This window comes from Equus caballus, chromosome X (assembly GCF_041296265.1).
Source record: "Equus caballus isolate H_3958 breed thoroughbred chromosome X, TB-T2T, whole genome shotgun sequence".
NCBI classification, from domain to species: Eukaryota; Metazoa; Chordata; class Mammalia; order Perissodactyla; family Equidae; genus Equus; species Equus caballus.
In genome coordinates this window covers 70,190,589-70,217,804 of record NC_091715.1, presented here as the reverse complement: position 1 = coordinate 70,217,804, position 27,216 = coordinate 70,190,589, and the positions used below count along the sequence as shown (strand labels likewise).

General features: G+C 40.3%; 3 non-coding genes across 52 annotated transcripts in view; all 3 read left to right on the top strand.

Moving 5' to 3' along the window:
* LOC138921867 (uncharacterized) overlaps positions 1-27,216 on the top strand; it is an 85,094-nt gene that overhangs the window by 5,324 nt on the left and 52,554 nt on the right. For 20 of the 50 annotated variants that reach the window (XR_011434768.1, XR_011434793.1, XR_011434783.1 and 17 more), the window contains exons 2-4: positions 4,881-5,021; positions 5,477-5,630; positions 6,055-6,157. This is a non-coding gene — a transcript (uncharacterized protein). Of the gene's footprint in view, positions 1-4,880; positions 5,022-5,208; positions 5,631-6,054; positions 6,175-9,249; positions 9,357-27,216 lie in introns of all 50 variants that reach the window. The other 30 variants (XR_011434795.1, XR_011434785.1, XR_011434779.1 and 27 more) reach the window with 8 other exon arrangements.
* On the top strand, positions 98-169 carry MIR374A (microRNA mir-374a). The gene has a single exon (NR_033087.1). It is a non-coding gene; the product is annotated as a microRNA mir-374a (primary transcript).
* Positions 248-353, top strand: MIR545 (microRNA mir-545). Its single transcript, NR_033109.1, has one exon. It is a non-coding gene; the product is annotated as a microRNA mir-545 (primary transcript).

The window sequence follows — 27,216 nt, the reverse complement described above, 5'->3', positions numbered from 1 at the left end:
AAAAGCATTTAACCTTGGATTTCTACAATTTCTTCCTCCCCTCTTTTGATGTTACAGCCGGCAGCAGCCTGGAGCAGCACCCCCTGGAAAGAAATTTTACATCGGCCATTATAATACAACCTGATAAGTGTTACAGCACTTATCAGGTTGTATTGTAATTGTCTGTGTATATGCGTGTCTCCCTTCCTATGTATTCAGTTAGACTGTGAGCTCCTTGAGGGCAGGGACAGTGTCTTCACCTCCAGAGCCCAGCCTGGCACATTAGTAGGCCTCAGTAAATGTTTATTGGATGAATAAATGAATGACTCATCAACAAACATTTATTGTGTGCCTGCTAACGTGATCTCCACAGGCTCTGGACTGTCAACTATTTCTTCAAAATGCACGTGGTCAGAAACTTGGTATTTGTTTCTAGTTTTGTATATACCTTCTTAAGTGTTTCTGCTGAGATAATGCTATTTTTGTGTTTGGATTTCAGTCCTTGGTGTTTACAGATGTTGCTACTGCTGACAGTCTCTTCCTTGGTGGGACCTGGGTGATAGCTGCCAGATCGGGAGCCTCATCCTCACTGCCCAGTGTTTGATAAATGGTTCCTACATGTAGACTCATCCCCTTTTCACTCCTCCTCAGGTCATCCTCCAAATGGTATTCCTAGGTAGGGTTCACGTTCTAGATCAGGGGTGCACAAGTACAGCCCATGGACCGCCTGGATTTGCAATTAAAGTTCTTCTGGAACACGGCCATGCTCATTTGTTGTTGTTTTGTCTGTGGCCTTTTTGCAATGGCAGAGTTGAGTAGCTATAGCTACATCAGAGACATGGTGGCCCACAAAGCCTGGCCCTTTACAGAAAAAGATTGCCTACCTTGTTTTGGATCATCACTCAACGGTGATGGTTCTATTCCCCTCTCCACTCACCAGAGATACTTGTAGTATCTCAGAAACTCATTTATTTACCTCATTCTTTATTGATTATGACAAGTCTTTTTCTTATTTTACAGATGGGCAAGCTAGGACACACTTCAAACTAGGAGATTGATTATAAGGCCTCCCCCAGGGTCCTGCAGTCAGTCAGTTACACTGTGTCCTTCAACATCAAGTTTCAAGCTTCAACTCTCGAAATTCCTTTTGTTATATCCTAACTTGAAGCACGTGGACATACCATGCCTTAGTGCCTTATTACTTACTTGCCTCCCTCTTTCCTACACAGCTCTTTGCAGTGAAAATATGGAAAATAAGGAATTAATCTGAGATAAGGCAGAAAGGTAGGCTGAGGCAAATGTTTAGAAGGTCCGAAGAAGTGGTGTTTCTGAAATCTTGACTTACTCAGACTTCTACAGGTAGCAAGCATGGACTTCCAAGATTTTAGGGTCCTCCCCTCTACCATCCCTAATCTACCACATTGTCTTGGTAACCTGCCTGTGAGTATATTGTGGTTCATTTCACTTCATTAAAAAGTTGCAGAGCTCCAAGTCCAATGCAAGAAAGCTAGATCTGAGAAAACAAACTGGAGAGAATATTGGATATTCTCATTCTAGGAGTAAAATGAAGGGAAAGGCCTTACAGCGTTGTTGTTCAAGCTGCTTGGTGGATTTTTCCCAGCATTTTATTATGAAAATTTTCAAACATACATGCAGAAAAGTTGAAAGAATTGTACAGTGAAAACCCATATACCCACCACCTAGATGGTGCAATTAACATTTTGCTATATTTGCTTTACTGCACATTCATATGTCTTTGTTGGATAGGTTTTTAAAATATTCATGTTGTCATTCATTTGGATCTCATCTGTATCTGACCCATCATGGTGCCAAAAAATAGTTTCTTTTGATCCTTATCTGTATTTTCCAAGTTGGCATGGATGCCACTGCAGCCTAGCTGTGTATAAGCAGATCTGCCTGGGAATGAGAGTCCCAGGGAGAGAAGCCATTTTGTTTCTGGGAGAAAATGGCTTTAGCTCACTGTTGTTTACTGGAAGTAGTAGGAGAAGGAAAGAAGGAAGACCAAGTCCAGTGTGAATCCTTCTAATAATAGACTGTCCTCCACTTCATTCACTTAACCGGCTTGCGGTGCAGGTGATTTTCTGAGTGGCTTCCACTTGGTTCTTTCCTTTAAGACTTGAAGGAGAAATAGTAAAGTCACATTGAAATGCCACTGATGATATTCAGCATTAGCACAACTCCTTGGAATTTTAGCAAACGGATTTTTAATTTGGACTACTGTCTAATAATATTCTCTCAGATCTCTTCTTTTTTTTTTTTTTTTTTTTTGAGGAAGATTAGCCCTGAGCTAACATCTGCTGCCAGTCCTCCTCTTTTTGCTGAGGAATACTGGCCCTGAGCTAACATCCGTGCCCATCTTCCTCTACTTTATATGTGGGATGCCTACCATAGCATGGCTTGTCAAGCAGTGCCATGTCCACACCTGGGATCCAAACCGGCGAACCCCGGGCCACCAAAGCGGAACGTGCAAACTTAACCGCTGCACCACCGGGCCAGCCCCAATTGGATCTTTTCTGTTAGCACTAGCCACAGAGTCAATTAGGAAGCACCACCAACTGAAATGTAATTCATCTTTATCATGAATATGATCATGGTAAATGTTACCTCTTTGTATCTATCTCCCTTCATTCAAGCTTGAGGACAGAGGCTGTATGTTACTCATCTTTGTAATTCTCTTAGTAATAAATGCTTGTATTTATAAAAATGCATTATTGCATTTAATACCTATCACATGGGCCAAGATTAAAAAATGTCATACTAGTGTTAGTGGGATGTGTCCACTTTGAGTGTGATCCTTTGTAGCAACAGTGTGGCAATATATTAGTTGGCAGAATAAATCTTGCATGTCCATTGACCTAGCAATTTCATATCTAGGGATATACCCCCAAATGTTCTAAATAAATTCTAAAATATTTTAAGGATTTTCTAAAAGGTTTAGGCATGGGAAGGATCAAAATGTTCATAGCAGTAAAAAATGGAAAAACTTACCTATCATAAATAGGAATTTGGATAAATTTTAGCCTATTCATGTACAACATAGGCATTAAAAATAAAAATAGTCTTGTAGATGAATATTTGATTTGGAAAGATGTACCCAGTATATTAGTTGAAAAAAAGGCTACAGAAGAGTAGTATAGTTTCATCCAATTGTTGTAAAATAAAAATTCATGTTCTTAAATATACATGAAAGTAGATGGAAGAACATACCCCGAATGTTAAACTTTCTGGGATTCTGTGGTTTTTACTTTCTATCCTTAATGTATTTCTGGAATTTTTTTCAAGAGTGTACATGTGACTTTCAAAGTTAGGCAAACATTGAAACTATTTCCATTTTGAAATTTGTTGACCTGAACAGAAGTGGAATTTTAGTGGGGTGGTGAGGGGGCTGGAACCTGGAGCAGTTTAGTTTGGAAAAGAGCTGAGTGGGGTGGAAGAAGGGAGTGGTAGAAATAGATCTCTGTCTTCAGAGAAAGGCATTAACTACCAGCTACTCTATTCTTGGCTCTTTAGTGCAGACATTTCACACATTAAGGTTTATACTTACCATTTATTTTACCGTTTATAAATACCATTTATTTACTAGGGTTTATATTACCATTTCCCAGTTAGGCCCTGTACACATTCATTTCCCACCCTTGTCCCTCTAGGCTTTAATAAGCTAAATACTTGCTAATGGCAGCAGTTGCTTGTGGATGTGCAGATCTTGCTCTAATAATGGCTGCTTTACTTTATCCAATAAAGAGATGGCCCAAACCCATCAAGGCTCCTGCTTCCTCCCACATACACACTTGGCAGCATGAATATCGCCCACATATGGTGAGAGAGCTTTCTGCCTGGATCTCATATCACTAGTAGATTATAAGACATACTTTTTTGCTGGTGGTAGATGAAACAGTTACAAATGAGCCCTGAGAAACTGCTTCTTGGATCTTCCTAGGGTTTGAAGATTGCCTGCATCTCAGTGAATAACAGGAAACCTAGTTACACTAGCTTGTGCTGCCAGCATCTAATGATAATAATTAATAGCCCGGGCTTTGTGCCATCTCTGAATTGCCAGATTTCTGGGTTGCTTTTCATGCTAAGCAGCTAGGGATTGGGAAATTTAGAGGCAGTCTGATGCTTCCTTAAAAAGAAAGGACTTTTGGGGGTCTTTGGCTTGTCCTACGTGGGTCTCAGGTCTCAGCCCCATTTCTCCTAGTGGTTGAGTCTTGGAGGTAGGGGACTAGCCAAGGGCCTGCCTAGCTCCTGTGATCCTTTTGGTAACCCAGGCAGCTGGTAAGGGAAGAGATATGTTCACTTCCTTTTCACATTTGAGTAAGGTGATTCCTGGTAGAAGTTGAGATTGTAAATGATAGACCTTGGTCCAGAGCCCAGGGTTTTGTTACCTTTCCTCATCAGTGTGAACCAAATGCCATCTGATGACTAGATAGAGGTTTCATTCACTTTTAGGGGGCTCTTTTAGTCAGGAGTATGAAATGGAGGGTCATAACTGCCAGACATAGAAGGGCCCCTGAGAGATCAGGTTTACCGCCATTCAAAGATAGGGATGTTGAGATCTAAAGAGGGGAAGAAGGACTTGCAGGCAGCTGGGGAGATCAGCATCAGAGTTTATATCTGAGTTGTAACATTTTGGTATAATTGCTTAGGGTGTCTGTACCCAAGTTATCTCATTTAAAATGGGGACAAGAATCCTTAATTGTAGGCATTGCAACAGCCTTTACCAGATAAAGAACATAATTGTGATGCAAGAATGAAATCTGAGGTCCATGGTGTGGGCTGGATGACTTGACTAAGGTGGTAAAAGTAAAATTAAAGCTAGATCTCAAACCTTGACAGTTCTATCTTAAATTTGTTTCTTCTTCCTTCTCTCTATCCTACAGGTGACACCAAATGTGATCAGAAATCATGCCAGTGGTGAAGAGGTATATTGAGTGCTGCCTGGCCCAGTGAGGCTACTAGAGAATTGGGAGAGGCTCAAATCAGCATCCTACACATGGTTATCAAACCATTGTGAAGTCTCGGTAAGTGGTCAGAGGCTTTGGTGGTCAGTGGCCCAGTTAGTGGGAAGGAGCGGGGGAGATAGTCTTAATAGGCACTAGGCAATTATTGATATTTTTGCATTATATGGAAAAAGGTCTTAAAATATTCAGACTACACTACAGAGTAATGAGCCTAACCTCTGCTTTCTCCATTCTCCCATTTTTGCAGGTGGGGGGAATTGGATTTCTTGCCCAAGATTATAGCTAGTTGGTGTAGAAAATGAACTTGAATCCAAGCCAGTAATGTGTCTTCTACCACTGCATCCTCTAGATTCCATCTAAGCCCAAGGAGGCCATATGAGACAGAAATGTTTTTATTCCATACTGAACGATTTTTATAATAGCCTCTGAGATTGTGCTCCCCTGAGGAAGGAAATTTCCATGGTGTAAAATTTTATTAAGCATAAAATCACCTGGGATGCTTGTTAAAAATGCAGATTCTTGGGCAGCCAGAAACCTTGTCGTTGGTCAAGAGCAACACTAAGACTACCTGTCACTTATATTGAGGCTTCCTGCCCAGTGGGTTCACCAGTGAGCCAGAATGAATCACTGTTGCCATGGATATCCTTGTGAGGCAGCCGGGAAGCCTTGGTAAGTTGGTGGTGGTTTGGGGGAGGGGAGTCCCCAGTTGGTGGTATGGAAGTGATGATCGGAATGCAGCACTTTCCCCCTTCCTTCAACAGATAGCTAAGTGCCAGAGACTATTTTAGATATTGAGAAAGTTCTGCCATCACGGAACTTTCATTCTTGTAAGAGTAGACAAAGGAATAAATTACCAGTAAATGCATAATGTATCGTAAATGTTACATCAAAAGTTTTTCCATTATGGTGTGAAAAATCGCATTAAAAATGGTTGGGTTAGACTAAGCAACACCTTCCGTTTTTCCCCCCACTTCCCATTCTCCCTTTTAATACCTGCCACTGTCTCTCAGTGCAGTGGAGGCTGACCAGGCTGAATATGGGAGGGTCATACATGATGAAAGCAATCTTTTTCCTTTTTGTAACCCCTCACTAGGATGAATTATGAAAGATATGTTTGAAAAGCATTTTAGAGAGTCCACCAGATCTGCCATGTGAGTGAATGTGCAACAGAAGAGGGGTGCCTCTCAGCGATTAAGGTAACACAGTGATTAAGGTAAGTAGGGTAGGAAAGTCTGGCTCTGCCCTGACTCCTGTCACGGAGGCTCTTAGAAATGTCATTTCCAGGGGCCAAAACTTTTAAAGCCTGCAGTCTATTCTATAGTACATCTTTCTCAAAACGGTTGGGATGGATTATATGCTTACCAAGTCTATGATCACCCCTTGCAGAAGAACTGAAATGGTTCCTAGGTAAACTAGGTGGCGTAAACTGCGTGTCACAAATAACATCAATGTGACAATAATTCACTCCTTTTAACGGGAGTGTCTGTTCCTTCAAACAAGACTTGTTGAGAGTTTTTTCTTAATCAGACTGTAGAGCTGTATACGTCCTGTCAAAAGCCAGCAAATAGCAGAGGCTCATTGTTTCGGTGGCAGCCAAGTGTATGGCATTTTGGATCAGTAATTTCAGAGGCAGCATGGTCTTCCAGATTGCACTGTTCTTAAACCAATTGGACTGGCATTCATTTTTGGCTCCTCAGGGGTCAGTCCCCTAATAGGCTTTAGGAAGCCACGAAATGGTTCATATTAAACTAGGCAACATCTATACTATGGCTCTTCTTGGGAGATCTCTGCAGAGGCCTTCCCTATCTTAGGCTAATAGTGCCTCCATCCAGAGTTAATACCTGAGGGCCAGATCAGTCCTTGGTATCCGTCATTTTTCATGGAAGTAATAAAGGTCACCTTTTCCCATGAGGATAGTCTTGAGATGGTGTCTTCATAGCATAATGTTCCTGGTATAGGCTCTGGAGTGTTTGGGTAGTTTCTATTGGCAGAATTAGGTAGATTAGCCTGCACAGGGAACCTGAGTGATAGAAAAGTTGGCTTTTCGCTGAGGAGAAGCCTGGAATAATCACTGATACAAAGGGAATTCCTGCATTCTGTGTTCGCCACCACAACTTATTTCAAAATGATATTGTTCACATGTAAGGATATGAATGTTAACATGCTGTTAAAAAAAGTCTTCCTATCTCTTTCTCTGTATCGGCCAAAATAGGTTGTATAAATCCGGCTTTTGCTGTCTGAACCACAGTTCTTTCCCTAAGACTTTCCTATCCCCATTATCCATCCTCTTTTCCTTTTTTGACAGTAGGTCTGCTGTTTTTTCTTTTTCTTTCTCTTTAGGCTAGTCATCTAGCACCCACACATAACTTTTGAAAATTTCCTTTCTAAAGTAATGTATATTAATAGTAGCACTTATCAGTTATAATTGCCTTTTATGTTTTAGGCAAGTGCTTTCCACATATTATCTCATTTTAGCTTAACAGTAACTCTGAGAAGTAGGATTTGTTCCTATTTTACAGATAATAAAACTGAGGATCAGAGAGGTGATGTCACCAGTGTAACACAGGGAGCCAGTAGTGGAGCTGTGTGTGTCACACTCCAAAGATCTTAACCACCTCACTATACCTGAAGCACTAGAATGTGGCAAGCGCATTCTTAGTCATTGGGACTTCTTGCCTTGTGGGGTCCTCGTTACTGTCTTCTGCCCAGACACAGGAGCACATGTGAGGGGTTCATTCTCAAAGGAAGATTCAGATGCCCAAGAATGATGGTGCGAAGGATGTGTAGGTCCCTCTAACTTTTAGAGATGACTACTCTGGATAGGTTGGCATTTATTTCTCTCCCACACAGCCTCTTACCATTTGTTTATCTTTTTCTTCATGCCTTTTATTATTATGCCCACCCACCTGCATGATGTCTATGTTGGACAATTTCTGTGAGGTTATCCTTTATTCTGCACCAAACTGAAAGGAATCGCAAGAGTCAGAGTCACAATTGAAAATCCCATCACTGGCAGGATGTTAATTCAGGTGCCAGGTGCATCAGGGCCTGGAACAGCCTGCTGTACAGATCAGCATCTCCCGCTGGAATTCCGTTAGCAGACAATACTGATAACGTTACTTTCTGTTCGTATCAAGTGGAAAACAACAAGAATACCTGTCAATAAATACTTTCACAAATTTTGTTGCTGGTAATGTAATAATGTCCAGACAGTTACCATACACTAGGGGTTGGCAAAGTATGGCCCACGTGCCAGCTGCCTGTTGTTGTAAATAAAGTTTTGTTGGAACACAGTCCTGCTCATTCAGTATTGTTCATGGCTGCCTTTGACACTATAATAGAGTTGAGTAGTTGCGACAGGGACCATATGGTCCACAGAGCCTGAAGCATTACCATCTGGCCCTTTGCAGAAAGTTTGCCAACTTCTGACGTAGATTAAATGTATTATGTCTACAAATCCTCAGCGCCCCCCCCCCCCGCCCCCGCCAATCCATTTTGTTTTCTGTGGGACTTGGATTTATAGCTGATCTTAGAAAGTATGGAATCTCAGAGTAGTCAGTTTGCCTCTGAATTTCTTCCCAGTAAAATGAAGCTCGCAAAGAAAGCACATTCACAAATTGGGTCATATATACGGAAAGAACTGTGCTTTATGTGCCTCGTTGCAGTTCTGCGTTTATCCTATGTGGTTCCCTCAGTTTCTTCCCTTTTCAGGGATAAATTTTAAAATGTATTTTAAATGTAGCCGTTCTCAAGTATCCAAAAAATTGCAACTTATGTTTCCTAATTATGACTTTATCCTAATTTTAATACATCTCCCCCCTCTGTAGCATGAAAGCAGCCGTAGACAATATGGAAACAAATGGGCAGGACCGTCTTCCAATAAAACTTCATTTATAAAAACAGATAGCAGCCCAGTACAGCCCATGGGCTGTAGCATGCCATCCCCATTCTACGGTATACATACGTGAAGACTAGAACAGAAAGACTTGCGGTGATACTTAAAGCAAGCATTCAGGGTGATTTTTACTCACAATGTGTGTAATACAATAACACACCTATACTTGAATCAGCACCGGAAAGTGTCTTGTGGTCTGTGCATCATGTGCATGACTTAATAGTCATCTAGATGTTGGCTTGGGTGCTTGATAGAGTGATAGAATCTTCATGGGCCATGTTATTACCATCCCTTAGAAGAATCCTCTTCTTTGCCATAGGTCTTTCTTTGCATGACTTAGTAGTGACTTTGTCTTTATATTTATGTTATTTGTTTTTATCCTTACATTGTCAGTTCTAGTGTTTACCTTCGACACCAGCATATGTCTTCTACACCACCCATGCCTATAAGTGAATCTAATACGGAAGTTACTTTGGATATAATCACTACCTTAAGTCAAGGTAGGGGGCTGGTTTTGGTAATTTGCTATGTCAAATCTTAAATTTGGCTTTCAGGATTAGGAGGAATTAATTGTTCCGTTGATACCTCAAAATGGGATCTGGACAAAGGAACAGGTATCTCATCAAGTGAGTGATTGTTGAACATGGAAGTATTTTTCTTTGGCCTTTTTGTTGTATTTGTTTATATTTAATAGCTTCCCTTATAATGAACCTACCTTGCATTTCTAGAAGAAAATTTCTTACTTTTCAATGATTTTGAATTAGGTTTGCTAAATTTCCTATTTTAAACTTTATTTTCTATTTTATTTGATTTTTTTTCCTGTTTTGTTTCTGTGTTCAAGAGTGAGTTTTTGGTTGAGATAGCAGTCTTTGTCAGTTGTTGACGTTGGGGTCATTAATGAAATCTTTTTGCCTGATTCTTTTAAATTAAGCAGATCTCAAGTGTGTCCCATGCCCTTAAATATACTTTAATAACATCTCTTTTAAATTGGCACATAACATACCACTGCATGAATGTAAAAATTTGATTTGTATCTGATGTTTAGGCTGTAGGGGAGGAGGACATTTCCTCTCCCCAAATGTGGGTTCGTCTGGCCAGAGAACGAATTAAATTCACATGAGACAGAATAGCAAGAGAAAATTAAACAAAGCTTTATGAGGAACCATGGCCCGGGGCCTTTCTTCCCAAAGGAAGAAAGGGCACCGAAGAAGTGGGGTGCACATAGTGGTTATATACCCCTAAACGGGGTGTTTCACATGTGACTGAAACGTCCCTCCCACAATAGTCACAAGATTGCCCTGTCCGCACAGCGCTTGATGGACACAGCAGGTAATGGTCTGCTATCTCAGTGGGCGTAGCAGGAGGCAAGTCTATTGTCTTGAGCTGGGTGGTCACAGGTGAGCACAGCAGCAATAGGTTCCTAGCCTAAGGAAAGATGCTTAATCCTTAAGGAATGCCAACATTGGGAGGAAGAGGGAAGTCAGTTACAGGAGGTTACCAGACTAGCACAATAAAATGCAGATTTAAGTCCTTGCCTTTGGTATTGATTAAGAGTTTTTGGAGAGAAGGTCATCTCCTTTCTTCTTCCTGGTACAGAGAGGGAGGCACCTTTTACAGATAGAGATTTACCTTACAAATGTAAATGTGTGCTAACAAAGGGCAAGTTCCATTCCTCAGAGCCTCCTTCCCTGTCCCAGTTTATCAAAAGCCATCAGCCTCAAATAATCCTGATGCCAAAGAGACATATCTTGGGGTGGCCAATTCCAGGTCCCCACAAGGCCCTTGTTCAATTACTGTCGTTTTAATTTTGTGTAAATAATACTAACGTGGACATCCCTGTAGATAAATCTTTGCACGTCTCCATGTTTGTTTCCTAAAGTTGAATTAAATGTACAATCCCTTTAGTAGTGTATGAGAATGCCCGTTTTTTCATATCCTCACCAGTACACTATATTATGATTTTTTTTTTAAAGATTTTATGTTTTTCCTTTTTCTCCCCAAAGCCCCCCAGTACATAGTTGTATATTCTTCATTGTGGGTCCTTCCAGTTGTGGCATGTGGGACGCTGCCTCAGCATGGCTTGATGAGCAGTGCCGTGTCCGTGCCCAGGATTCGAACCAATGAAACACTGGGCCGCCTGCAGCAGAGCACGCGAACTTAACCACTTGGCCACAGGGCCAGCCCCTATATTATGATTTTTAAAAAATCTGGCAATTGCAAGGGTGAAAAATGGTCTCCCTTGATGTTTTAGTTTTATTTCTTTGATTCCTAATGGGATAAGACAGTTAAGGGGCTGGCCCCGTGGCCGAGTGGTTAAGTTCGCGTACTCCGCTGCAGGCGGCCCAGTGTTTCGTTGGTTTGAATCCTGGGCGCGGACATGGCACTGCTCATCAAGCCATGCTGAGGCAGCATCCCGCATGCCACAACTGGAAGGACCCACAACGAAGAATATACAACTACGTACTGGGGGGCTTTGGGAAGGAAAAGGAAAAAAATAAAATCTTTAAAAAAAAAGTTAAAAATCTTGCTTGGGTCTTAGTTTTGAGTTTCTTTTTTACACTGATTTTTAATCTACCATATGTTGCAGATATTTTTCTCAATTTGGCATAGAAATTGTTAATTTTTATGTAGTTCAGATATCTTTGTTTTCTGGTTTATTCTTCACTTGCATTTCATAGTGAAGATAAATATATTTTCTTACAGTTCATAATTTATTTATTTACTTTTAAATACAAATCTTTTCCAGCGGGGATCTCTTCAGAATGTTATATGTAACTAATTTTTCTAAATGTCCAGTGCATTCAGGGTTTAGGGGGTTATAGTAAGGGTACTCGTGAGGATCTCAGCAGAGTTTCAGAGTCTTTTCTCCAGTGTCCTAATTTTTTTTTTTTTTGAGGAAGATTAGCCCTGAGCTAACATCTGCCAATCCTCCTCTTTCTGCTGAGGAAGACCAGTCCTGAGCTAACATCCGTGCCCATCTTTCTCCGCTTTATATGTAGGACACCTGCCACAGCATGGCTTGCCAAGTGGTGCCATGTCCGCACCTGGGATCCGAACCGGCGAACCCCGGGCCGCCGAAGTGGAATGTGCACCCTTAACCGCTGCGCCACGGGGCAGGCCCCTTCAGTGCCCTGTTTTTAATGAGACCTAAATATTCTCTCTGCCTCTGTTTCTCTGTGTGTCTTAGTTTTGCTACCACTGGCCTATGCTGTCCTCTATAACAGGGGTTAGCAAGCCTTCTCTGTAAAGGGCCTGATAATAAATATTTTATGCTTTGTAGGCCATATATTGTTTCTGCCATTGTAGCATGAAGGCAGCCATAGTCAATCCATAAATGAATGAGCATGTCTGTCTTCCAACAAAACTGTATTTATAAAAAAAAAGATGGTGGCTGGATTTGGCCCATAGACTGTAGTTCATCAACACTTACAACTTCTGCTTTCATAGTTTCTGCTTAGTCATGGTGAGCTTCCTCATGTTAATGCCTCTCATCTCCCCTCATAACCTCTTTGAGCACTCTTTCACTTCATGTCTCTACTACTAATTACCTGTTTCTGTTCATATTTCACAATTTTAAGTTTCCGTGAGCACAGGTGGTACCCAGACTGGATGCCTTACATGTCATTAGTATGTCCTGGGACACGAAAGTGATTTGCCTGGCTGTCTACCTTGTTGCTTCAATATAACCAATTCCAAATAGTTACATTCCTTTTTTTTTTTTTTTAAGATTTTATTTTTTCCTTTTTCTCCCCAAAGCCCCCCGGTACATAGTTGTATATTCTTTGTTGTGGGTCCTTCTAGTTGTGGCATGTGGGACGCCTCCCCAGCGTGGTTTGATGAGCAGTGTCATGTCCGCGTCCAGGATTCGAACCAATGAAACACTGGGCCGCCTGCGGCGGAGCACGTGAACTTAACCACTCGGCCCCGGGGCCAGCCCCCAAATAGTTACATTCCTTTTGACAGTCTGTTCCTTGAAATCTAAATTTAATTGTAAGAAGTGGGCTCATTTGGATCAGTTTAAGAAATTTGCGGAACTCGGCTCTGTTGTACTATTGTTAATGAGATTCAGCTTATTTCTCTGGTTTTCTGCATGTCATCTTGCTTCTACTACCAACTGGTTTCTTCATACTCTGTCTTCCTCTGCCTCCTAGCTAGTGAATACTTATGTATTTTTCTTTTTCATAACTGAGCTTTGTAACCTCTATAGGCATGGTCTTCATTCTATCTCATCTTTCTCTCTGCAGACTGTCTGCTTCAGCTCTTGTCCTCCATGCTGCCCAGTTGTCATTCATTTGAGAACCTGATTGCCTGTGGGTTAAGTTTCCTGAGACTGTAGAGGTTAGCACTTGCTGTTTGGCTGGTCTAGGACATTTTCTCCTATTGATTGCTCTGTGCAAATGTTTTCCTTTCTTTTTATATAATCCCAAAATGCTTTAGACTAATACAACTCAGCTATCACAAGTATATCCAGAATCATTTAATTGCTCTAAACTAGAAGTCAACCCAGTCATGGGACATCCAGAAATATACCTGACCATCATTGAAAGTGACAGTCTCACAAATAACTACACATCCCTACTTTCCTTACATCTTTGAGTCTCTTTCTGCTGCTAACTGGCTTCTTCATCCTTTGTTCTTTATCCTATTGCTGATGGATAGTTTCTGCTTATTTTTAGCTTCTGATTCCTGTGCTTACTCATTGATTTTACTTGCTTTGATTACTTACTTTTACTTACGTTGATTTTACTGAAATCCTTCATGATTCTTGCATAGGCTGTGGTATGTTCTTTCATTGTGTATCTATTCATTTCAGCTGCTGAGTTTCTGTTCCTCCGTGTTTCCCCCAATTGTAAATTGAATCTAGTTTTCTCACCTCCTCCTTGTTTGGGGACAGCTTTCATGTTACCATAAGTCATAGGCTGTTGACCAGCTTGTGGATGTCTGTCTATCCTCGGAGTCTGATCCTTACTTACCCTTGATCTGACCAGCCGTGGATTCGGAGGAGGGATGGTTGGTCACAAGAATGCTTTCTCAGCCAGGCTTGCTTGCAGTATAGTTCCCTTTAGAAAGATTCTGGGCATGGGTAACTCCAGGACATGTCTACTTTATTCTCTCTGGTTTAGCTCTCTAATGCTGCGATCAAGCAGCATCTACCAAGTCTCTCAAAGTCTCACCTTCTAGTGAGTATAAAATCTAAATTCCATGATATCGCAAGCTGGTTTGCACATAACGTCTTTAAAACAAAGGGGATTCTCTACAGATTGTAGCCAATTCCCTGAATTGCATTCCTCCTGGGGGGCTGTCCTGCTTCTTACTATTGGTTAGGCACTTCTGATTGCTAGAAACAAATTCTCTGGTAAGCTGATGACATATTATTGGCTGGCCGCTAGTGTGGAGATAATGGTGACCGGGATCACATGAAATTCCAAATAGAGGGGTACCTTAATATGGTGTATGCCCCTTAGGGATGAGGCCTGGTTCTAGGAAGGTCCAGGAAACTCAGCAGCAGGAGTTTGTGGATCTTCATGTTCGGATTGTGCCATTTATGTAACTGAACTACTCTGTCTTTCTGCTGATCTTTTGTGTCTCATTTCTCCCAATATCTATTGGCTTACCTATCCACTTTATCTTTTCTTCTCCACCTCATATTGTTAGCTTATTCATAGGTTCTGCTTACTTAGGGCTTCACCATTGTCATAAGTTTTGCTTGCTTGTGGCCTTCATGGCCTCCTCTCATTGTGTTGGCTTGCTGTGTATTCTTCCAGTGTGAGGTCCTTTTGCTAACTGATTACTTTTGATAGTTCAATTCTAATTCCTAAGAACACAAATTTACTAGGCCTGACTTATCCCAGTTTAATTAGGTATTTATATACCAACAGCAGCAGTTTGCGGGTCTTCACAATCATGTTCTGCAATTAATATGATTATTACACTTCTTTTATTCTGCTTCCTCTCTTCTAGCTTCTAATGCATCTGTTAACAAGTGGCTTCTCCATCCTTTATTTCAGGGATCGCAATTGCAAATGTCTACAGGGTCCAGATGGTTCTGATTTTTTCTTTCTTTTACTTGAAACACTACTTTGGTGGTTTGTGTGTGTATCTACTTTGGATACAGTCATTGGAAAAGAGATTTCTCTAAAAATAAAAATGCATGCAAACGTGATGGTAAAGAGCGGCTGCTGCTTCTAAGAGGCTATAATAGGGAGTGTTTGGGATTCTGGTCTACTGGAACATGCATCTTTCATCCAAAAGAGAAGGCTGTTACCCCTTGGCTCTTGCTGATTGTTGCCCAGTGGAAATGTGGCCCAATATCGACAGGATTTCCAGCTCTCTACAAGGTGCCTGATTTTGAGCTCTTAGCTTAAATGTTTTTTTTAAATGCCGCAGGCCAACACAGTGTGCTTATACATGCTTTTATAACCTCATAGCTTCTGCTTCTTCATAATTTTGCTTATTTGTAGTTACCGTTTTCCCATGTGGTACGAAACATAGGTATACAGCACTACCCATTCAGCTCAGCCCGGAGGTTGGCAGTTTCCCTTGGGTAGTGTTTAAAACTAGGTCACAGTTTTGAATGGAATTGTATAGATTAGAATAGAATAGATTAGGAAAGAACAGATTAAGATAGGATATAAATAAAATTGAAAAATACTAGCCTCCATCTGGCAAAGGGTAAGTACTTTGTGAAGGTTTTGTTCTAGCTATTTGTAAGTATGCCTTCGGTCCAAGGTAATTGTAATTCTTACTGTGGGTTAAACAACTTTCCAAGACACTGAATGAAATATTGTGAGCAAACTGGCATCCTTTGGACTAGATCCCTTCTGTAGACAGGTCTTCTTTGGCCCCCGCAGTGTTTCTTAAAAATCTGGTGGTTGCCAGGGGCTGGGAGGAGGGGGAAAATGGGGAGTTGTTTAATGGGTATAGAGTTTCGGTTTTGCAAGATGAAAAAGTTCTGGAGATTGGTTGCTCAACAATGTGAATATACTTAACACTACTGAACTGTGCTTAAAAATGGTTAAGATGGTTAAAAAAAATAGAACAAGAGTAGTCTGTTAAACAGAAAAGTTAACACAGCTATCAGAATATCCCTGGTTATATTAAATATAACATCTTCAAATTAAAAAACAGTTGCATGACCATCTTTGATGCAACCTTCTATTTCCATATATCAAAAATCAAAAAACTGTGGCCCATGGGCCAAATGTGGCTCACCGCTTGTATTTTTTTTACAGCCTATGGGTGAAGAATGGTGTTTACATTTTTTAATGGTTAAAAAAGTCAAAGGGAAAATAATATTTCATGATGTGAAGATTATACAAAATTCAGGTTTCAGTTTTATTGGAACACAGCCACACGTTCATTTCTGTATTGTCTGTAGCTGCTTTTATGCTGCAGTGGCAAAGTAGAGTAGTTGTGACAGAGACCATATGGCCTGCAAAGTCTAAAATATTCACTACCTGGCCATTAACAGAAAAACTTCGAAGTCGCTCTATTGTAACAGTTGCCAGATCCTTCACAGCATCATCTTTGATGGCTTTAAATGCCTAATTAGCAGCTTTGTCCTGTACTACTAGTGGTTATTGTCATTCTATTCTAATATGCAGCAGGATCCTCACTTCCTTATTCCCTACTGTGACACCCTAACGAGTTTCAGAAAACTCACATTCTTGGTGAGCTTCAGTTGTGGATGAAATCCTGTTAGCAATTTCTGGTATTGTAGGCTTTTATTTTCAAGAAACAGACTTCTCTTGGGCCAACCAGGCAATTTGGACCACCCACGGCTATGCATAGCCAGCCTCTAAGGTAAGTAAGGATCTTGGAAGGGTCTAAATAAAGAAAATTCTATATTTGAATAATGACAAAAAAAATAAAGAAAATAAAGTTCTGTTTCCTCTCTGAGGAAAATGGTTTGAGGATTGGAAATGATTCCAAGACTGATCTGGGAATGTTGGCAACAGGGGTTTGTATCATTCATCCGGTATGCCACCTTTAACATTTTTTTAAATAAAAATTGTATATATTTAAGGTATACAACATGATTTGATATATATAGTGGAGTAATTACTATAGTCAGATGTCAAACTAATGAACTTCTTTACTAGTTATTTCTTTTGTATGTGATGAGAGCACCAGAAATCTACTCTCTTAGCAAATTTTCATTATTCAATACAGTATTATTAACTTATAGACATCACGTAGTCTATCACGTGTTTTCTTTCCTCCTTGTCTCTGCTTTTTTGCTTTCCTCATTGTCTTCTCAAGCTTTAGTTTACCTCCTAGCTTTGTATGTATTGTTTCCTCATACATTTTTTATTACTCATCACTAAACCTTGCTTATTGCTCCAATGTTCTTGGCTGTATCTCATGTTTCCCAGTTCTGTCCTTGAAGGTTCAACTCCCTCTGCTGTGGGCCTCATTCCTTTTGCATTTCACAAACTTTATTCCTCAGTGCAAGAATTTCAGTGGCTTAACTCACCTCTGCTTGGGTGTTGACTTTCTGAGTCATGTAATGACACAGCACTTCAGTGGTGTGTCCCACACCAGGTACCTTCTGCTTTGGATGACGGGACAGGTCATATTCTAAAATTCATTGCTATCTAGAACTGCCTCTTCTCCAGAACTATGGGTGAGACAATTTACCTTAGATGGTACTGTGGCCAGCACTTGATTCAGCTGTGTTCATATTGCATTTCTACATCTTGACCACTAAGCACATATGCCCCTCATCTCATATATTCATTTCTAAAGATGCTTTTGTCTACATGTTTCCAGTTCTTACTTAAGCAGAAATGTTGGAGAGTAACCAAGTCACAGCCAGATGCTATAGTCTGAAGTAATGCCATGGGGCCATTAGAAATTTATCTGCCAATTTCAGAAGCACCCATCTATCTTTGGTCTTCCTTGGCCACTTGAATTTTTTCCGTTGTTGTTGATTGTGCCAAAACATACCTTCGTTGAGGGGCTGGCCCTGTGGCCAAGTGGTTAAGCTTGCACAGTCCGTTTCAGAGACCCAGGGTTTTGCCAGTTCGCATCCTGGGAGCGGACATGGCACTGCTCATCAAGCCATGCTGGGGCAGCATCCCACATGTCACAACTAGAAGGACCCACAACTAAAAATACACAACTATGTACCAGGGGGCTTTGGGAGAAAAAGGAAAAACAAAATCTTAAAAGAAAACAAAAAAAGCAAACAAAACTTACCTTCGTTGGATGGGTGGTCCTGCAACAATAACTTTGCCACGATTCCTGTAAGCTCTTAACATTCCAGCCTGGCTTGTGGTAGGATGCATCTGCTCTCTACTCCACCACCAAGTAATAACCAGGTCTGGGTTTCACATTCCTGCTGAAGTTCTGTTCATGTAGCCTAACCTTATACTACTTTCTAAATTATAAAGGATGTCTAGTTTCAAGAGATAAGACAGAGGCTTAGCTCAAGAAATTGATATTTATCATATAGATGCACATAGTGAAATACAGTAAGGAAGATAGGGATTTCATAAGAATCGGAAGAACCGTGGCGTGGAACTGCATCTGTGGCGGCTCTAGGGACTTAAGTGCGTGGAGTTGGTGGACCTTTTCCACTGTGCTGTTGACTTGATTTAGCTCTTTATTCTGCCTTATCATCTGTGTTTTTTCTCGCTTTTCTTCCTCATGACTGGCTTTGCCATTACCCTGTCTTTAGTGAGGCTTTCAGCTTCAGCTTTCACTGCTGATTACCTAATTCTCATTGTTTCTACTCAGATGCCAAACAGAATCTAATTGGCCTAGTTTATCTTTGTTAGTACAGCACTTTTTCATGCTTAGACATGTCATAGGTTGCTGACAATGTATGGATTGGTCCCATTAATTGTTCTCATTGGAGAGGATGTAATACTGGATAATGTGAAACAAAACCTGGTCATCAAAGGCTGTGCCACAGTTGTGACAGTAGACAGGGTAGTGGTCTTTAGAAGAAGGAAGTGGGTATATGTTTGGTAGGAGCCTGAACTGATGTGTTTAGTCCACTGGTTCTCAAACTTTGGAACCTACGGTCTTATCCATGTTATTCCATGCCTGTTGGAATGGTAACTGAGGACCATGTCTAGTTATAGCAGAGACAAAATCATGTTTTCCAGGGCTAGCGCCTCACAGTTATATTAGAATTCCCACATCATTGTCAGAAGAGAAACAACCGTCAAACCCTGCTTTGCTTATTTCTTTGAAGTTGCTGTAACTACTACCAGTTGCTTCAAAGCTTCACCCTAAATAGATGCATGTATGAGTCACAAAGGCAATTGTATAATTAGTGACTACACCACAACATAACTTCTAAAAACTGTTTCATCCTGGCATGTGGAGGGGATTGTGTGTAATTTTCACTCTACAGTCACACCCTAACAATTCCACATGTTTTCTATTTCTGCTGAGGGTCTGTTTCATGCAATTACATATCTGATACAGATTTCTGTACTTGCCTCTTTTGGTCTCAAGAAATGAATCACTCAGCCTACCTTGTTAGTAGGGTTTCATTATACGTAAACGTGAAGCAATGTGGCAGATGGGGATTTAATGGGAATCTAAATATAAGAACAATATTGAGTATGGGAACTGGATTCCAGCAGCTCTGGGCACCTTAATGGCAGGTATTTTTGGATCATTACTCGTACTACATCATTGACATCACTCAGCCACTCTGCATTTGTGTTCCTGCTAGTTCAGTGGTTCTCTGCCAGAGCTGTACGTTAGAATCAACTGGGAAGCCTTAAAAATAAACCAGAGCTGGATATTGTGATTTAATTGGTCTGGAGTGGCCCCAGGCATCAGTATTTTTAAAGCTCCTGACCACTATTCATGCTTCTTTTGTTATTAACTGGCTTGCCAGACCTTTATTTCTCTACCTTCTAGCTTCTGCTTACTTGTACTCATGGATTATAGTACCTTGTAAATTTGCCTTCTCTTGGCCTTCATGAATTCCCTTAGAGAAGACACTGTGGGCATGACAGCATAATTGAAGTGTCTATTGCAAAGGTTGGTAAACATTTTCTGTGAAAGTCTGCATGGTAAATACTTTAGGCTTGTGGGCCACATAGCTCTGTTGCAACTATTCACTCTGAGAATCAACCATAGATAATGAATGCATAATGTCTGCAGGCAGATTTGACCCATTGACTGTAGTTTGCTGACCCCTGGTCTATTCCCTCTTTGTTAATAATAAAACTTCTTGTTAATTCTTTCTCAATACTTTCTTAGCTACTGTTCTCCAATTCATCATTAACTTCAATTTAAGAATTGTTTTGTAAAATTCTGCTTCATCTAAAAAAATTCACGTGGGGATGTTGTAATAGCATTTGATTTATAAATTAATTTGGCTAGAATTAACATGTTTGCAACATTTCTTCTCCCCTTCTAGAGACATTTATTCAAGTCTTTTTATGTCCTAATCATAATTTTCATCATGTGGATCCCCAGTATTTCTTATGTTATTCCTTAGGTGTTTTATGCCATATGGAGCCACAATTAATTAGATTTTTTTTCTGTTAATTTTAGTAACTGGTTATTTTTCCTAGCTTATTTCAAAATTGAAGTGCTGTTTTTCCTGGTTATAAAGTAAAAAGGTGCTTGTTATTGTAGGGGACGAAGACATTTCCTCTTCCCAAATGTGGGTTCGTCTGGCCGGAGAACGAATTAAATTCACATGAGACAGAATAGCAAGAGAAAATTAAACAAAGCTTTATGAGGACCATGGCTCGGGGCCTTTCTTCCCAAAGGAAGAAAGGGCACCGAAGAAGTGAGGTGCACAGAGTGGTTATATACCCCCAAACAGGGTGTTTCACATGTGATTGAAATGTCCCTTTTACAATAGTCACGAGATTGCCCTCTCTGCACAGAGCTTGATGGACACAGCAGGTAGTGGTCTGCTATCTCGGAGGGAGTAGCAGGAGGCAAGTCTATTGTCTTGAGCTGGGTGGTCACAGGTGAGCACAGCAGTCAGTTCCTAGCCTAAGGAAAGATGCTTAATCCTTAAAGAAATGCCAACATTGGGAGGAAGAGGGAAGTCAGTTACAGGAGGTTACCAGACAAGCACAATAAATGCAGATTTAAGTCCTTGCCTTTGGTATTGATTAAGAGTTTCTAGAGAGAAGGTCATCTCCTTTCTTCTTCCTGGTACAGAGAGGGAGGCACCTTTTGCAGATAGAGATTTACCTTACAAATGTAAATGTGTGCTAACAAAGGGCAAGTTCCATTCCTCAGAGCCTCCTTCCCTGTCCCAGTTTATCAAAAGCAATCAGCCTCAAATCATCCTGGTGCCAAAGAGACATATCTGGGGGTGGCCATTTCCAGGTCCCCTACAGTCCCGCCTTTGAAACTTTAAGAAGTTTCACAGTCCAGAAGCTGAGTGGTAGATTGTTTCATCTCACTGAACACATTTCTTAGTCCTGGTAATAGGTCAGTCCAGTTAAAGTCATTTTAGAAGGCAATGATGCAGGTGGGCTCCCAAAGTTAGGCCTATAATTTGGAAACAAGCAATCAGGTATTTAACAAGTATTTCTATGGAAATAAAAAGAAAAACAAGGTTAATGGTTGGAGCAAATTATAAACTAGTTCCTGAGTCCAGGAGGCAGCCAGTCAAGAAGACTTCTAGATGTTAGAGTCAAAGCATCTTTTGTAGCTTGAAACATCTCTGATGATGTTATCAGGCATTCAGGTATCTTTCGGAGTGGCTTACAGCTTACACAGCAACGGACAGGAATCTCTCAAGTTTCTATCAAGTTGTTCAGCTTTAGTTAGCAAGGCTTCAGGAAAAAGAGCATGTTCAATTCTCAATGATTCCAAATGAAAATGAGGTAAAAAAAATTGAAAACATTAGTTTGGAGATTTGTAACCAGGTATTTCAGTAGAAGAATTCAGGATCCAGTCCAGTTCACAGGTAGAAAAAAAAACCTCAAAGACAATTAACAGAACTAGGATCCAACATCCACAAATAGTTTTTCACTGAAACATAATTCTTCTCTCTAAAATCACCCTCATTTTTGCCAAAGATAGCCAAATTAAGACTAATTGGTTTGCAAAATAAGTTTAGTTTCAAGAAACTTGGCCCAATTATTTACATAAGTGCAGCAAGAATAGCAATTGATCATATAGGCTCTTAAATCTGCTTTGCTGGAATTTTTTATGAGGAATCTCAGATTGAACCTTAAAGACTTCTCAAGGCCAGGAAAGCCACGCCAAGGATTTGTGCCATCAGGCCTTGCCTGCAATACCTACAGGTTTGGGTGGATTTCTCTCCTTTCTTGAGATTCCCCAAAATATTTTGAGGTTCCTTGCACCTGCCAGATAAGCAAGCTTCCTTACTTACCAGGTAAGATTGCTGGAATCTCTGTAAACAAGGTACCAGGCCTGTATTTCCAAGTGGCTTATTTACACAAAGTCAACCTTATTCCTCAGAGGCAGTATTGTCATATCCAAGTCTGTGTGTTTCTCTCAAATATGACATTCCAGTCAAAGCTTTGGCAAGATAACCAATGTTTCCAATTGTATCCTGTTATAAGGAGAACAGATTCTTACTGAACTTATGCAAATAACTATATTGCCACAGAATAACCATACTCACAAAGAGTTTCCAAATTCTCGAGGGATCAGGTAGGGAGAAAAAGATAAATGTTTCAGTTTTGCTCACAAAGGTATAATTTCACTCAATTTCACTAAATTGCTATAAGTCATAGTTAGCATAAGAGAAAAAGATTTTCTTGAATCTGAGAAAACAAAACAAAACATCAAAAAATCAACAATAAAAGTCACAAAAATTATAATCATCCTCAGTTCATTCAGTCCTGTATAACCGGTTCTTGATCTTAATCTTCTGTTAGTAGTTTTATGGGGTCATCAGTTTCTCCATTAGATTTCTGTAATTTCTTACCCAGTTCAGTTCTGTGATCTGAAAGTTTATCAGAAACCTGTATTGCAGAGTGTCAGAGTCCTTTCCATGAATCCCTCTGAAGATGAGACATATTTGCAAAAGCAAAAAGCATCAGAGTAAAACAACTAACTGTAAATAACAAAAGTCTTAAAAATGACAATTGAGAGAAACTTGGCTATTTCTGTGATACACAACACCTTAAAATAATATTTAGAATTATGGCTGATAGCCAGGACAGATCAGAATTTTAGGAATGTTATATAATTTCAGAACATTTATGTCAGTAACATTTATCCACATAATACCAACTAAGAAAGATTATCATCACTTTATCTGACAATGCTTCCAATGTAATTTAACAGGCCAAATAAGCCTAATTAGTTTAGAATCTTCCACCTGGAAGAGAGCGCAAATTTCTCTATGAAGTCCCAGGGGCCCTCTGAAAATCCCCAGAGAAATCCTCCTCCTTCATCCAGGTCAAAAGAAAGCTTTTATTCAGGATTTGAATGTTGTTTTTTTTAGGGAGAAGCTTGTCAAAAATATCAAAAGGTTTTAAAACACTTACTTAAAGTAAACAAGATCAAGAGATTGCTGATCTTGTCATTGTAAAACAAGGGTCAATGAAATAATGCTTCATAATAGTTAACCAAAGTGACAACAGCAAAAAAAACCTTAATAGAGAGGCCTTTTTTTTTTTTCCTGAAAATAAATTATTTTAACAAAACAGATTCTGTCTTTTAGGTAGACTTAGAGCCAGCCAAAAAGTTCAGGATAATCATCCTTTGAGAGAAAACCAAATTCTAATTTTTGTACCAGTTTACTTTTTCATATTAAAACCCATTTACTTAATTAGTTAGATTCATTTCAATCTTAACCAACTTGACCAGGTACAAAACTCTTCAAAATTTCTCTTACACAAACCTTCTACAACTTTCTTGTTACATTCAGAATTTGTCCCATGCTTGCTTTCTTACTTTCTAGTATATTAGGACAAATTTATCTTTCTTAACCAATCAAACAAAATATTTCCATTCTTTATACCCTCTTTACTGAAAACATACATTTTACTCTGCTTGAATACAGAGCCGTTTTCCTTATTAATTTCCAGTGGCTTTAATTACATGTTAACTAGAACTTTTAACCCTTACAGACCCTAGTAAAAAACTAAAACCTAAGCAATTATGAACTGACTTTTATATGAACATTCTAAACACTTTTCCTAATTTCTAGAAACATGCCACTTTACAGTAAAACAAGGCACACTTTCTAATAGACCCAAATGCTTTTAGCCTCTTTGCAATAAGAAGCCAAAAGTAGATAACCTTACATTTAATAATTAATGTCTAATATCTTATTTGGAAATGATCTAGTTACTCAACGAATTTTATCATTTAAATTAACCTAGCAAAACTTCAAAATTTCAAGTTACCAAAAAGATTTTGGAAGTTATTTTAAATACACATACTATAAACTATAATTATTGCTAAAAAATGTTACCTATAAACTCTTATTTCATTTCTATCTAAATCATTTGTTCCCAATAATGATGTTTAGATTACCCACAAAAACTTTGAGACATTAGACAAACAGCTAGCATTTAAAGCTATTATGCTGAGAAATTTCTAACAGACAACATGAACTTCTTTGACTGATAAACCCAGGCTGCATGTTTGCATCTCCACTGCTAATTCTAGAGGACATATCCAAACATTTTAATCAAACCAACAAACTTAAATTTTCATTAACCAAAGATTAATCCATATCATCTTAACTTAAAGGACATTGGGTTAATTTCTATTGCATTTAGAATTTATGTAAGTGCTTACTTTAATCCAGTTAAACAGAGCTCTTAGTTTTGGCCATACCATCTGGAAGTAAAGTCACACATATATAACTATACACATATAGACACACAGACAGAGTTTCCACAGCTATTGTTTAAAAAGTCACTGCCATGAATCAGGTATAATACAAAGCTCCCTAGTTATGAATCCAAATTTTGTTCTGAGCCTTTTTACTAATATTTGTGGAGAAGACACTCGAGATGCTAGATTTTTTTCTCGGCAAGGGCATGCTTATGACCTTTCCCCTCTTTTTTTTTTTTCTTCAGTCTTAGGAATTAGTGATGGGCTAGATAGTAGTTCCTGGAGAGGGGAGATGATAATCCTTTTTGAGATAAAGGAACTGGGTGGAATCTGAACTGCCTCTAGAGCTGTATTTCCAGTCTTGCAAGGTTTTTCCAAGGACAGTTGGAAGTTACTGGGTTGTAAATGACATTCTAGATTGACCTACCTGTCTAACTACATCACAAGGGCACAGAGAAACCCCTCAAGTTTTCTCCAAGCTGGAGTTTCTGGGGCATAACCTATCCAACTGAAAGCGTTTCCAACTAGTTAAAATGCACCCAGGGGTGAGTCTCTGGGGATGGTTGAGGCATTCCCCATGGCGGTAAAGCTGGTGTCTGACTGACAGCAGCCAGAGAAAGGGTGCAAAGGCGCCTGAGTGCAGGCATCAACATAGTTATAAGATCTTGTCAAATCCCACTTAGCCTGGGCACTTAGTCCCTGAGCCAGCACAAGGCGAGGCAGGGAGGCAGGAGGCAAAGGCCTGGAGCTGATTGGGGGCTGGGGCTCCCTGTGTCTGGGGCTGAGAGTTAAGTACAGAAGGTCCAGGTTCTACTCAGGTCCAGCCTGAACTTAACCTTGACTTGGTGATGAGAGGAGGTGACAAACAGAAAGGAAAAGAGATCAGGCCTCACCCTCATGGCCTTTCCCCCAAGGGTTATTGAGATAGAGGTCACACAGCAGTTCCCGTGCCGGGGCACACAACACCATCAGGACAGTTCACAGAATAAATCACAGGTCTCCCATCCTCATAACCAATTCAGTAGGCCACCTAAAATGCTTAACGAGTTGATCGCCAAGAGAGGGCTCCCCACGTGGTTTCCGGGGTGATCAGGCCCGGAAACCAGAGTGAGGGCTCCTGGGGGTGGAGCCTTTGACGCTTTAAAGATTTCCTTGTTTCTCTATTGCAAAGCTCAAAAGGAGCCCAAAATAGTCACTGTAACTTTAAGAGAGAGGAAAGAAAGGGGTCCATTACCTTGAAAATCTCCCCTGAACCTAGGTTCTGCCTGTGGGGTTCCTATAGCAAGGGGCGATGGGGCCGTCCCTGTGCATTGCATCCCTTGTACACCTTCTCTATTATGCCTGGCAGTCATAAGTGCCAGGTGAATTGTCCCAAAGATAAAAGAGCAGACAAAAACAGTGAAGAATTTTCTGCCGGTCTGGGGGACATTCTACCCAATTGCATCCTGGAGCCATTCTCCCAAGAAGGGGTTCCCATACTCAACCAAAGGTTAGAGTTTGAGACTTTCCCGCAGTTCGGAGAGTGGTCAGGTGCCAGAGGGAGGGATAGCAATCCAGCCTTAGGAAAAGAAACCTGTCACGGGAGTCTTGGAGATTGGTGACCATCCTAATGACTTAAGTGGTCGACCCACGCCCATGTGAAATTTGTCTATTAGAGATAGAGTCAGGAAGGAATGGATTCATTCATTCTCCATCACCGTCAGGCTTAAGGTACTGATTCTCTTCAGGCTGAATGTCACGATTTGCCCCATAGAGTAGCCATGGGCAGCAAACATGGATTCATACAGCTGTCCGAGAAGGTTCCCGATGGAGCAGTGAATTTAGGTCCATCCTTGAAAAAGAGAAAGGCACAAGGAAGACTAGAACTTTAGCTCATAAGGTGAAGCAAGCGGGCTCAGCAAGCCAAGGCGTCAAAAGGAAGACTTCCTGGACTCAAGGCCTGGAAGTAGCGCTGCTCTATTCAAATAGCGTGGGGACAGGGCCCATGGGCAGTGAAGAGCTGCAGCATGGCGACAGGACCCATGGCCAGGACCCAACAGGTCTTAGTCTTCTATTATTGGATAGGGAAGTATTCCCAGCCAGACATTTTAAAACATACTCAGGCAAAGTTGATGTAACCTCTTCATAAAGAAAATCAGCTCAAGCATTCCAACCTTTATAATCTTATCTACACTTAGACCTTTATATTTCACCACTTCAATTATAACCTGAGTCAGGGTTTAAACCTAGTCATCATTTTCTGTGTTTCCTTTTTAATTTGGCTTTTTTTCATAAATACCAATAAAAATTATGAGAGCTCTCACAATTTTTTCCCCAATTTAGAAGTTTTCTGAATTTAAATGATCCATCATCTGGCCGAATTGACGAGTAGGATCTTTTTTTTTTTTTTTTTTAAAGATTTTATTTTTTCCTTTTTCTCCCCAAAGCCCCCCAGTACATAGTTGTGTATTCTTCATTGTGGGTCCTTCTGGTTGTGGCATGTGGAACACTGCGTCAGCGTGATTTGATGAGCAGTGCCATGTCTGTGCCCAGGATTCGAACCAATGAAACACTGGGCCGCCTGTAGCGGAGTGTGCAAACTTAACCACTCGGCCACGG